This window comes from Vulpes vulpes, chromosome 11 (assembly GCF_048418805.1).
Source record: "Vulpes vulpes isolate BD-2025 chromosome 11, VulVul3, whole genome shotgun sequence".
NCBI classification, from domain to species: Eukaryota; Metazoa; Chordata; class Mammalia; order Carnivora; family Canidae; genus Vulpes; species Vulpes vulpes.
The window spans coordinates 82548286-82562430 of NC_132790.1; the positions used below are offsets into that span (position 1 = coordinate 82548286).

At 45.2% G+C, this 14145-nt stretch overlaps 1 long non-coding RNA gene across 1 annotated transcript in view; it reads right to left on the reverse strand.

The window, feature by feature from the left end:
- Positions 1-3468: 3468 nt before the first annotated feature.
- Positions 3469-14145, reverse strand: part of LOC112932528 (uncharacterized) — a 36118-nt gene continuing 25441 nt past the window's right edge. Inside the window, exons 3-4 of the long non-coding RNA XR_003237483.2 lie at positions 5005-5144; positions 3469-3855 (exon numbers count right to left, since the gene is read on the reverse strand). This is a non-coding gene — a long non-coding RNA (uncharacterized lncRNA). The remainder of the gene's footprint in view (positions 3856-5004; positions 5145-14145) is intronic.

Here is a 14145-nt window from a genome sequence, read left to right on the forward strand (position 1 = left end):
AGGGCGCTGGGTGGCAGCTTGACCTTCCCACTGTTTGCCGAGGACTTTGCTTTATGGTTCCCCCCACACACATTCACATTATGTTTTTGTTGCCCCACATGGGAAGTTCGCAAAGCTCTGTGTACGGTTTGGTCTGTGGCATCTTCCAGAGCTGGGGCCCAGCGGGGTCAGGGAAGGGCCCAGGGATTGGACCAGTCCTCAGAGCCTAGAAAAGGTGCAGGTCCAAGCATCAGGGAACAGAAGATTGACCAAACAGAAGATGAAAGGAGAGATAGCCTCCTTCCTAAATACAAAGAAACCCCAGTTACCCAAGTTTGGAAATAGATTAAATTGAACAGATACCACTTACTGAGAATTGACTATGTTCCGGGCACTGTGCTGTTTTGTCTACCTTATGTCAATTAAGTGCTATAATAATTCTGTGCTTTTAAGTATTAGGGTTTTTACTTTTTAAGTAAAAAAACTAAGGAGTAGAGAGATTAGGTAAACTGCCCTAGATCATAAACCTTGTAAGTGATGGAGGCGAGTCTGTGACCCAGGTCCATGTGCATTCAAAGCCCATGTGTCTAACCACTCCACCACCATCGGCCTCCAAGCCAGAGGGGTCATAGAACCAGTCTCCCCAGGCTTCCCGGTCACCCCCAAGGCTATGCTTCCACTTGCGAGCTCAGTAATGGCCAAAACCGCCTCTGCCTGGTGGTTTCAGGTGGTCTGACTTCCTTTTTCACATTTCAGCCGAAGTGGAAACCCTGAACCCTACCTCTTCTAGCTAAAACCATACCATAAGGTTGGAATAAAACTTAACCTGCTACTCAGGTTTCCACCACACCCTCCCTGCAGTCAGTGTGGTCTTATTTGTTTTTAATGTAGTAGGTTCTCTGTTAATGTTTATAACCTGGCATTTGGTAATCGATTACAAAACAATTTTGAGACTTACTGTTCTAGCCTTTCTTACTCACTAGTCTGCACCCTCTTGGTGGAGACCATCAAAGCACCCCTTACAACCCAGGAGCATATGTATAGCCCACTTAGCATAAAATATGGGTTCTCTGATACCTCCAGAGAAGCAAGTGGTGTTACCTCCCCAGCTGACTGATATAAAGCTGGCATCTATGGGACTGTTCAGATGGATGGCCTCACCCTTCAGGACCAACCCACAGACAGGGCACCACCCAAGCCCAGTAGATCATGGAGTCAGTGCAGGCAGCAGAGGGTGGGAGGAGGTCTTGCCAGTATCTCCCAGAACACAGGACAGTGGGAAGAAGTCAGGGAGTAGCACTGAACTCTCCAGCTAGAAGTTGGGATTTTAGACCATGAGGGTAGGGACATAAGGACATGACCAGTGAGCACAGCATTCCACGATGTAGTCTGGGAAGACACTTAACCTGAGGATGGGGACAGGTGTTGGAGTCATGAAAAATAAGGTACCCTGTTAGGTGTGTACAGCATCCGGGTGTAACAGCAGATAGGTTCAGTGATGAGATAGAACCTACAGGTGGGGGACAGAAGAGAACAAAGGCTGAGAATAAGACGTAAATCTAAGAGAGGTCAGGATCCCAGACACAGAGTCGGGGTTAAAACAAATCTCTGGAAGACTTGAGGTCACCCGGGACCTGCCACAGGTCAGGAGGAGCTGAAACCCAGAGATGGGATTTCACCACAGAAGCTGAGGCAGGTCTCCACTGGATCGAATGAAAATAAAGGGAGATGCTGATTTAAGAAAAGGAGTGAATGCCATGGTTCTGTAATCCAGGACACTTGAGATGGGACCACAGATTGATGGAATCCCAAGCCACCAAGTCACAGATCTGGGGTGCCTTACAGAGGACCTGCCTAGAGTGAGACATGATCTCTGACCCTGAGAGGGCTGAGCTTACTTTGAGGGTTAAATGGTCCAGCCACAGGGGAGGGCTGCAGGAGCCAGCATCTAAGCAGACAGCCCATCTTGTCACTCTTCTTGTGTCCGGTGCGATATCAACTGACGATCAGCCAGCTGTGGAAATCCAATAGACATATAACATGGGCATGTCAAGTAAATCAATCTTCAATTGACCTGGACCAGACGTTTCTGCCTCCTATCCTAAGCGGGTGCCACTCAGGAGCTGGCTGACAGCACACATCGCAATGTCATGACCTTCCCACAGATGCCTGGGCCTCCACCTCTACTGTGCCAGGCTCTTCCCCCTGAGGCCAGAGCAGTTTCAGGAGTGTGTGTGGTCTGACAGCAGTCTGAGCCTTACCAAGGAAACCTTTAGGTCAGAAGCCATGTCATGTCATGTCAGTGTCCTTAGCAGGCTCAGAGGACAATTAATTCACTACCAATGGCAAACAACCCAGCACTTGGCCATTGGGGTTAAGACACCAATCTAGAAATTTCTGCCCCTTCCTCAAGGGTCTCTAATGTCTCCCCATCCCCTGGTCAGGAAACTGAAGGCTGAACCCACAGCACTGGTACTGAGGCTGCTCTCTTCCACCCTGCTTGGCTCTGGGCTAATACCAGCCTTGCCATCTAAGAAACAGAAAAGGCCCTTTCCCTACCAAGGATTGGGAGCCCTGGCCTGGACATGGGGCCTTACTTCCACCAGTCCCTTCCTCAGAGCTGGGCCCTGCCACTACAACCCAGGGAGACTGTGAGATTCTGGAAGGCAAGGCTTACTCACAGTCATCTAAGTAGAGTGTGGGCCTGGCCCTACAGGCTGAGGGATGAACTAATGAATGAGTGAAGGAATGAAGAAACACATGAATGGAAGTTATCCTTATCCCTGAAAGATTTTGTTGAGATGTGTCTGGAAGAAGAGAGTATTTTTTTCTTGATAGTTCCTAGACCTTGGTAGACTATATGAATGCCCTGATGAGAGAAAGGAAGGTATCTGTAAGCCACTATTACCAAGTCATTAATCAGTCAGGAATTTACATCCCACTCTCTAGTCACCCAATAAAAAAATCTGTGAGGACTTGACGCCTCTTTTCTCCTTCCAGAGGTAAGTGTGAGGAAGGGGTTCCTGTACCTTCATCTCAGTCCTGTTGCCCCTCCTCCTTACTCCCAACCACCTCAGTGCCCTAAACACACACACACACACACACACACACACACACACACACACACACACACCAGAGTTGCCCACAGCAGCCTTAATTCCACCCACCCCAGCTAGGCCTCCCTCTTCTCTCCTCTGTCATTTCTGCATCTTCAGATACCAGGAGAATGACTCTCTTCATCATCATCTGGGCTAGGCTCTGTGGTGGCTTGTGGCTGGCAGACAAGGCTAATTGTTCAGCCTAAAACCCATTCATTTTGCTACTTTTTTTAATATAAATTTATTTTTTATTGGTGTTCAATTTGCCAACATATAGAATAACACCCAGTGCTCATCCCATCAAGTGCCCCCTCAGTGCCCGTCACCCAGTCACCTCCACTCCCCGCCCTCCTCCCCTTCCCCCACCCCTAGTTCATTTCCCAGAGTTAGGAGTTTCTCATGTTCTGTCTTCCTTTCTAGTATTTCCCACTCATTTTTCCTCCTTTCCCCTTTATTCCCTTTCACTATTTTTTATATTCCCCAAATGAATGAGACCATATAATGTTTGTCCTTCTCCGATTGACTTATTTCACTCAGCATAATACCCCCAGTTCCATCCTCGTTGAAGCAAATGGTGGGTCTTTGTCGTTTGTAATGGCTGAGTAATATTCCGTTATATACATAGACCACATCTTCTTTATCCATTCATCTTTCAGTGGACACCGAGGCTCCTTCCACAGTTTGGCTATTGTGGACGTTGCTGCTATAAACATTGGGGTGCAGGTGTCCCAGCATTTCACTGCATCTGTATCATTTTGCTACTTGTTGTTCTCCAACCCTGCAAACACAATGGCATAAGAGCCTATGGGGGTGCTATAGTGATGGGGCCTCCTCTGAGCAGAGTGGGGAGACAGTCTGTGGGCCCTGAAAACATTAGTTCTGTGTATAGCTCAGAGAAGGCAGTGCCCTTGAGACACTGATGGCCACAAATCCCATAGGCTAGCCAAGGTGGGCCAGCACTCAGCAGTCTGGAAAGGAGGCCAAGCCTTTCCCCATTGCCCAGTCTTGACTAGGTGTGAACAGAGTGAGTCTGAGCTCAGCAGCCTGCAGACTTGCATCCTGGCCCAAGGCTCTGCTGGCCTCTCAAAGTTCAGTTATGAGTTCCAGGCCTGTCCTGCCCTTGGCCATCTCTGGAGACATGGTCAGTTCTTTTGCCTTTCCTCCATTCCCACCCTAGATACATGGAGCCCACTCTTACATTGCTTTCCATTGTCAAGGCCCTTCACACTAGCCCCTGAGAGAGGAGAACTGTGGCTGAGCCATTGTGAGAATCCTCATCCCACACCCAGCTCTTAGCTCTAGTGGAAGCACCCTTCCTCTGGACAATAAAACATTAAGCAGAATAAAGGGGCAGCAGGAGGGAAGTTTGAGGGGATGAAACTATTCTGTAAAATGACCGTGGTAGTGGATAAATGACCCAGTGCATTTGTCAAAACCCATAGAATGCTGAATTTTAGAGTAGGCAAAAAAAAATTTAAAAATATAACAGCTTTGAATCACAAGGATGAGAAGCAAAACTAGGGGGCTGTAAGCAGTGCCATCCTTTTGCTTCCTGGGCCTGTGTATCGGAAATCTAAGGGAAATAGCATATGGACCACATATTGCAAGATAGTGCCCACTTCTTGCAGGGTGTCATGTCCCAGCTGGTGCCTGGAATGGAGTCTTCAACAAACCATTCCTGCTCTCTTTCCTGCTTCTGGTTTATGGCTGGAGGATGTAATCCAGGGCCTTCTGGTGTGTGTTCCTAAGGGCATGGGTATTTTCAGGCTCTGGACCTATCTGGAGAATTTACCCCTCCCTGTGCCCACAACCTTCTGATACTGATCCTTCCAAGATTTCAACCACCCATACAATCCATTGGGATTGGTAATGCACGGATACTCACTCAGCTTGGGATTGGGGCTCTTGGGAATGCGTGGATACTCACCTCAGCTCGTCTCTCCTGTTAGGCAGAATTGGCCTTCTAGGACTTTCCCTGCCCAGTGGTGTTTCAGGCCACCTGAGTGGAGATGTGTAACTCCTCAGCATTTGCTTGTTGATGGTACTGACAGATACTGCCGGAACTATCTGAAAGCCAAATTTTAAGTTTCCCCGTTGTTATTTAAAAGGCCACAGAGAACTTCCCCATGGTGTCAGAGGTTACCATGTGATATTCAACAGGATAAAGTGGCAGCCAGGAATTAGTCTTCTTTCCCAAATGTGTTCAGTTATCTTTTTTAAATACACAGTAGACTGTTTCCTGGCTTCCTATTGGTTGGGTAGGACTCTGTGACTAGTTCTTCCCAGTGAGAAATCATGAATCCCTCCTTTGAGGCTGAATATTTGTTTAATTGCTGGTATGAGACCGTCCAGGTCACCCTTTCCCTCTGGGTGTGACTGATGTCATTTGACACAGTGACAACTTCATTAGCTTGGGCCTCTACATAACTGCAATGGTCACAGCCCTTCCTAGACCCCTCCCTTGACAAACCAGCCCTCAGTGGAAGATGACATGGAGTAATTGAGACTCAGATATTTTGTTATTTGAAGCTGCTGAAATCACAGGAGTTGTTTGTTATTGCAGCATAACCTAGCCTGACCTAACAGTTACAGACACTGAGGTGGTCACAATCTCTGAGGTCACCCGACTGACTGGCCATGGCTAGTTACAATAGCTGCATGTAAGACCATTCACTGAGTCCCAGCCACCATGCTTACAAAACCACCTATGATGAAAACCAAAACTACTTTGCTTCTAGATGTACCCTGAGCCATGTCACTCTAAGATTTTTCCATCCTCAAGGGTGCCAGGGCCCATTTTGAGTGAGCCCCATCTACAGTATTCTTGGCTCAGAGAGTACTATCAGTAGAGTATGTTAAAAAAAAAAAGGTTCTGACATTTCTCTTACCATCTATTCCTCAGGCAAGGGAGAGAAGTCTTTGGGCCTTGTCAAGGGAAATCGCAAGAGGGTAGATCTTTGAAGTCCCTTCACATTGCTGCAGAGCTTTCTGACCTTTTGGTTTCACCCAGCATGGACCAGTATTCAGTAGAAATTTTTATTAATAAAAGCATCCAATTGTTGGAATCCAGCTGACTGTCCAAGCAGGCACACAGCAGGTACGGCGTCTGACGGGCTTACTTACGACAATAGATTCTGCTTCATTTAAGATTATGTTTCACTCTCATTAGTTAAGCACTTTCAAAATGTGTGCCCCCAAGTTATCCCAGATGATGGACCTGCAATTACTTCTAGAGACAACTTATTCTTTTGCATCCTACTTATTCATTTCCCCTTTCGAGGCCATGTTGAGTCCAACTCTTGCTTATTCAGAGAGCAACAGTGAGGCAAGAGTGTCAGCCACTTCTGCAGGCAAGAGGGGTGCAGGGGGAGTACCACAGAGGCGTTCCCAAGCCCTCCAGCTCACAGATGTACCCATCCCAGGATCACAGGTCCTGCCTACCAGCACACCTGGTTTACGAGGTTGTGAATTAACTAGTGTTGTCACTCAGAAGCCAGAAGCCTTGAAATTTTTAAAAGAGTATCAGCCCTATAGCCACAAGGAAGGAGAGATTATTTACTTTAAGGAGAGATTTTTTTTTTTTTATTTAAGGAGAGATTTTTGATGCTTAGGCTCAGGTTAGCACTATTGTCTTGGCTATCAGATGCTCTTCTGAGAACCCACCATCCCCATGTTTCACTCCCTTCCTTGCTCTGTGGCAGGGGCTGCTGGTCCCCAGGTCTGTGCCATCACTGGGCTTATAGTCGTCTCAGGTAAAGCACAACAGGTAACCGAGGAGCTGCTCCCTCTCTATATACTTACACATTGCATTTGGGCCTAGGACCAATTCCATATACCCCAAGAGCCTGCTGCATATGACTAATTTCTGAAACCAATTTCTCTATCAGCCAAGATTCTGCTACAACAACAGAAAACAACCATGAGGGAAAAGGGAGTATGTGTGTGTGTGTGTGTGATTAATTGGAAGGATCCTGAAGCAGCTCACAGAACTGAGGAATGAAAAGCTGGCCTTGGATCCTGGGTCTCAGGGACTGAGCTGTTCTATGAATCTCAGCGGCAGCAAGAACTACGAGACCTTCTCAGACATACAGCAACCCAACCCTTCTTCTTCCTTTGCCCTACACTTCCCAGGATCGGATGTGAGATTGGTCCAGCCTGGACATGTCCGATCCTGGGAAGAGTCAGAATCTGTTGCTAGTAGAAGGGAAAGAAATGGGTGGCCATGTAGGAAAACCTTAACTGCTCCACCTGGCCCCAGGCTTCACAGCCTCCCTCTCCTGAGCACTTTTCTTATCACTTAGCAGGTGGCATGGTGGTGGGGAGGTAGGGTGCCTGGCAGTAAGCTGGCCCCTTGCCTAGAGGAAAGGTTGGCATCTCTGAGACCCGAGACCCGGGCACCACTGGGTAGGTCATCCTGGCCTTGCCCACAAGGAATTCCTCTGAGCCTCTCTCCACCAGCGCCCAGGTTGTGTGCGCTGTCACTTGCAGAACAGGTTTTTCAAACATTGTAGGAAGCTGGGGAATTCTTCCCCTGGATGCAGGGCTGGGATTTGGGCTCTCTCATTTCCAGCCCTACTAGGAGATCATAATAGGGAAAGATAACATTCTCGATTTCCACTGGGTGGATTTAACAGGTGAATGAACCCCCTTGGTATACTTGGCAAGAGGGCGGGTTTCACTCAAGAAACTCAACGCTTTACCAGCAACAGCCTTTCCTGGGAGGACTGACCCCATTTGAGTTCACGGACAGTGTCAAATTTCCTCTCTGGAAGTGTGAAAGCTCACTTCCCTGACAATATGCATCCCTTTAGACATGGCGCAGGGAGGACTGGGCTCCAGGGAGCACTATGCTTTAGAGGAGAAACCCATAAGGCTCCATACCCCAGCCTGAAGAGTATTGGCAATGGTCCACTGACAACAGTCCTGTGTGTTTCTGGAGATTTGTTTGTGTGACCAGCAGCTCTGTCCCATCACAACCAAATGCCCATCTTCCCACAGGCCAGGACCTGGTCCTCACACCAACCCAGCCCCATGCAAGTGCTATGCTACTATTACCTTCTAGAAGTAATGCTGATAGGAAACAGCCTCTCCAGGAAACTGCAGCAAGGCATTTCCTTCATGGCCTGAGCTAACTGAATATCTAAATTGTCCCTCCTTGCTAAAGCCCATGCTGGCTCCCCCTGCCTCCATGCCTGTTCTCTGTCTACACCTGAGCCCTTTCCATTCCTCCTAACAACATCCTCGCTCCTTTCCCCAGGAGAAGGGGCTACTTTTCTGTGCCTCAGCCTATCCCATAGTTCTATTAGAGCGCCTTAGCATTTTTGGCAATGATTCACTTAACTGCCTGCTTTCTCCAGTACACTGATAGCTCCTCCAGGGTAGATGCGATACATGTCTCTATCCTGAGGGCCTGGCACAGTGCTTGACATAAAAGTCACTCAAAGGATTTACTTAGCAAATGGGTACATGGGTAGGACAGGCCGTACCCTGTGTTCCCTGGCAATGCTCTGAGGCAGGACACAGTGCAGGGGCCCCATTCTCAATCTAACTGAACCCACATTCCCAGTTTTACATAGCTTCCTCTTATCCCTTTCCTTTTGCTACTTCGCAGGTTTTTCAAGTCATTTAGAAACTCTAACTTTCTACCAGCAGTCTCCTCACACTGTCTCTGGTGACAGAGAACAGTGGGTTGGCAGGAGAGTTATGAAATACATCTTTTCATTTTTAGTAAATTCCGAGTTTAGTAAAGCCAGGTAACAGAGTAAGCTAGGAAGCAGTGTGGGATGACAGAGAGACAAGCCGACTGGCCTGTGTCTCCGTGCTGGCTCTGCTACTTCCCTTCCTGATCTCAGGTTTTTCCAACTGTGCAAGAAACACACCTTCCTCAAAGGCTTGCTATGAAGTTTAATGGTGTAAAATAGGTTAAGTACCTAGTAGTGCCTGGCACATAATAGGCAGGTGACTGTCCCAAATGTAGGCAATCAAGAGAGTGGCTAGAAGAGAACATCCATAAAACCTAGGAAACTTAGCAACATGGAATCTTTTTTTTTTTTTAAGATTTTATTTATTTATTCATGAGAGGCACACAGAGAGAGGCAGAGACATAGAGGGAGAAGCGGGCTTCTCCAGTGGACTCAATCCTGGGTCTCGGGGACCATGCCCTGAGCTGAAGGCAGACACTCAACCACTGAGCCAATTAGGCATCCCAGCAACATGAAATCTTAAAGAGACCTGTGAGGAGATGCCATGAGCTCATTATACTCTGCTATCAGAAGCTCTTTCTCCCCCACAAAAGCCAGAGACCCCACTGTTTTCCCAGAAAGACCTAGCCTGGACCCCCAAGGGCAAAAGTGACTGTTGATTGTGGGAAAGAAGTGTCTTGTGTCAAATAAAGCTGAATGTACATGCATACTTCACGAGACAATAATTTCATCCAACACATTCATAAATTTATCAAAAATCTTGTACAAGATTGTTCATAGCAATACTGTACATGAGAGCCTAATACTTGAAAGTACCCAAATGACCATTAACAGAAGGATAGGAAAGTAATAGTGGTGTATTCATTCAATGGAAAACTGCACATCAGTGAGGATGAATGAACTACAACCATGTGTTGAGGCAGATGAATCCCACTATCATAATATTGAGTGAAAGAAGCCAGGCACAAATGACTACATGCTCTATGATTCTATTTACATAAATTTCAAAGCAGGTGAATCACATAGATGCTGTTAAAAGTCACAAGAGTAGGGGTGCCTGGGTGGCTTAGTCACTTAGGCAACTGCCTTCAGCTCAGGTCATGATCCTAGGGTCCTGGGATCGAGCCCCATGTCTGGCTCCCTGCTCAGTGGGGAGCCTGCTTCTCCGTCTCCCTCTGCAGCTCTCCCTGCTTGTGCTCATTCTCTCTCTCCTTCTCTCTCTCTCTCTCTCTGTGTCAAACAAAAAAATAAAATCTTTAAAAAATAAATAGTCATGAGAGTATAATGGATCAAGAAAAAATGATACACACACACAGAGGAATACAATTCAGTCATTTAAAAGAAGGAAGTGCTGCCGTCTGTGACAACATGGATGGTCCTAGAGCAGATTATGCTAAGTGAAACAAGTCAGACAAAGACAAATACAACATGATCTCACAAGCAAAATCTAAAAAAACTAAAACCAAAACCAAATTCGTATAAACAGATCAGATTTTTGGTTGCCAGAAGCAGGAGATAGGGTAGTTGGAGGAATTTGGTGAGGGTAGTGAAAAGGTACAAACTCTAGTTATAAGATAATTAAGTCCTGGGATGTAATGTACAGCAGGGAGACTATAGTTAGCAATATTATATGGCATGTTTGAAAGTTGCTGAGAGTAGATCTTTAAAGAGTTCTCTTTATAAGGAAAAGAAACTTGTAACTGTGAGGTGATGGGTGGTACTTGGACTTATCGTAGTGATCATTTCACAATATATACATATATCAAGTCATGTTTATACTTTAAACTTAGATAATGTTATATATGCCGCTTGTATCTCAATAAAACTGGAAAAAGGTCTAGAGAGTACTGACCCTTTGAAGGGGGAATATTGACAAGAAGAGCATATCTTCTGGGTGCTAGTAAGGTTCTGCTTCTTGATCTGGGTGCAGGTTACATGCATGTGTCCAGATAATGAAACCTCACCAAACTAGACATTATTTTTGTAATTTTTTTTCTGTGTGTATGTTATACTCCAAATTTTAAAAATTACTAGAATGTTACCCCCCCACACAGACACACACACACTGCAAAGATGGCTTATGGCAAGTCCTCTGAAAGAGAGGTCCTATATTACGTCTAGATGAAACAGTTCCTAGATCTGTGACAATATGATGATCCCCATGCCATGCCAAATGAATACAGCATTCTCCCAGTGATGACACAACATCTAATTAACTGCCTGGAGCCAAAGAAGAAGGCTTTGGAATGAATTCTGATTCCAGGATTCTCTTACACTTGCTCTGGATTGTGGGCCCTGATCCTCACAACACACTTTATGCCACATAATTGGGGAGGTTTGGTTTCAAGTCTACTTAATGAATTTAAAGAGAATAATCCCTGGCTTTCCCAAGTTTTAGATACATCAGCCCATTGAGAGTTGATCCCAGCTTTGTTTTAGATAAACTATATTCCTGGGCACCTCAATCTGAAATACCCTGTGAGGTTTGTTTTCCCTAATTGGAAATGCAAGTAAAGATAACCCAAGGCCTGGAAGCATGTATTGATGTTGTCGTCAACGGTTTATAGCACCGACAGAAATCAAACCTGGCCCAAGTCGTACAGTCTCATTATTGACCCAAGCCTATTTAATTCTCTTTCAAAGACTTTAGTGCAAGACTCAGACTGCAAAACATGCCGTTATTTCTCACAAAATTACCAACGACATGAAAAATATCTGTGCCCTACATCCATTCTGATAGTTTTTAGATGATTTGAATTTATTTTTGTCTGCTGTAGCAGAAAAAGATGGTCAGCATCTGCTCTCTAAAGATGACGTAGCATTCCCAGGAGGAGCCTCATGAAGCAGTTTCTGTTACCAAAAACAGCTAATGACTAGTTATGCCTGTGGCTGACTCAGCAGCCATTCCCAACCCCCTCGTCCCCTGTCACTTTTCACTACAGGAAAATGAAGAGTTAAATACTTTCCCATCCTCTCCACAGCTAGAGGTGGTCATCCTACACAGTTATGGCCAAGGAGACTTTAGTAGAAGTTTTCTAGAAGGTTGTTTTGTTGGTTAGTGGGAAAACTAGTTGATATTTCCTTGATTGTTTCTTCCTGCATTGACTATGAATGATGTCTGGAAGTGCACCTCTGTACGCTATAAGTCAACCTGCCAAGGATAGGGAGGAGGGAAAACAGAAAGGGTGCAGACTGCCTGCCTCTTTACATAAGGGACATTGTGGAGACAGGAGCCAGCATATTCAGTAGAGCAGTAGTATAAACTATCTAGACAGTAAAATTGTAGTGATCTACTTCCTATGAGTTCCAGCATATCATGAAGAGCTATCTGTAAACTAGGCTTTCACTTTTGGTGGGATGGGGTGGTCAATTGTTCATAGGGAATTTCCCATGATGCCATAGATGTGTCTGTAGGAAGAGGAGGCAATGCAGTTGGACTATGTGCTATAGAAGTCTGAGTCCCCTGCAAATTCGTCTTACTTGGACCTCCTGTAGGACCTGCTTGAGCTTGATCATTTGATTTATATATTTTTACTCGATGATGAATTGTGCTTATGCATGTCTAACCTTATGACTTGAAGGGTCCAATGACACTCAATTCATGATGAACAGCTCAGATCACATGGAGGCCCTTGGTCAGACATTCAGAAAGTACCAGGACCACATAGCAAGCAAGAAGTTACTTGTCAGAGGAATAATTGTCTTTAGAAGAGAGATGAGTTTTTCTTCAAAATCCCAAGGCTCTCCACAGTGATGCATGTCAGAAGACATGTAAACTTCAAAAACTTTGTGTGGTGTGAGATCTGCTAGATCACAGGGACCAGCCAGCAGAGTAGCTTGCCCTGAAGCTTCTGTCCTGAAGCAAAGCCTCTCTTTCTCTGAGACCACTCACAAATTTCAGTTTGCTTGATAAATGGATCTGAAAATCATATTCCAATGTGATATATGTTGCCTCCAAAATCTAAAGAAGCTTCCCCCTCAAAAATGTTTTTCCATTATCTTTAGTGGTAGATTATACAAGGTACAGGCACTTATCTTTCACATTGAAAGGCATATCCCATATGACCTAGATCATAGGGATTCCAGATATGTCACTGAGGTTGTAGTTCCTTGAAATCTTATGGAATTTATCTCCAATCTTTTGGCACTAATGTATCCTATTAAAATTTCTAAGGTACTTGATACCTTCTGATTTTCAAGAGCAGCAGTGCCCAGTGTGATATTTTGTACATTGTCAAAATGATTAATATCTTTAGGTTAGATTATAGCAAAGATTAGGAGAGTTGGCATAGCCTGCAGGAAACAATGAAGGTGTACTGAGCCCCTTGCCAGGTGAAAGAGAACCTTCCCGTACTCCTTGTAAATTGATGGTGCTAAAAGCATTTGCTATACAAATAGCTACGTAATGGGTTCCAGGAGTTGTTTCAACCTGTTCCAGGAGAGATTCCACATCTGGAACAACAACTATACTGCTATTAGCACACAACTGAACTTAACACTATTCCAATCATTCTCCAAGATCCATGCACCTTCTGCATAAGTCAGCAGACCAAATCCACTGGGATATGAGCAGAATTACCACCCTTGCATTTTTTTAAGTCTTTAATGTTGCCACTAACCTTTGCAGTTTACCCTGAGATATGATTTTACTTTCGATTTACTATCCTAGTTGTGTGAGAGGACAAGTTCCAGAGGCTTCTGTTTGGCTTTTCTGACCATAAGAGTCCTGATTTCTTGTATCCGAGAGCCAGTGTGGGTGTTCTTCTAGTTGTTGAGTGGGTCTATCCTAATCATACATTTAAAAACTAGAAAATGAACACAAGGAAGATCTATAGACCATCAGACTCTTTACTATGAGACAGGGTTGGAGCTGATTTGCCATAAGACTTCCATAAACTCTACTCTGCCAGTGGAACACTGTGGTATTTTGGATCCTTAAAGATTAACATAAAATCAGAGCCAGTGTCTAGTTAAGTCCTGAAAGATCTTGATGTTACTCATTAGTCTGTGTACAATCATCCAAGTAAATGGATTCATAGTCCTTTGGAGAATTTGTGAAGGCATACACGGAAGTAGTATTGTAGGGGCCTATTTCAAGAGAACTCAGTCTTCTCTGCAACCAACCCAAGAGCTGTGGTCTGTTAACTGATAGGCTTTGAAACCAGGATTCTCCATTGTGGCATCTCTCTCTAGGTTTCTGACCAACACCCTATAGTTTTCCCTGTTATATATATTAAGTAACATTTTATTTATTTTTTTAAGATTTATTTATTTATGGGGGGGGGCAGAGAGAGAGAAAGAGAGAAGGAGGAGGAGGGAGAAGCAGGCTCCATGCCAGGAGCCCGACGTGGGACTCAATCCTGGGA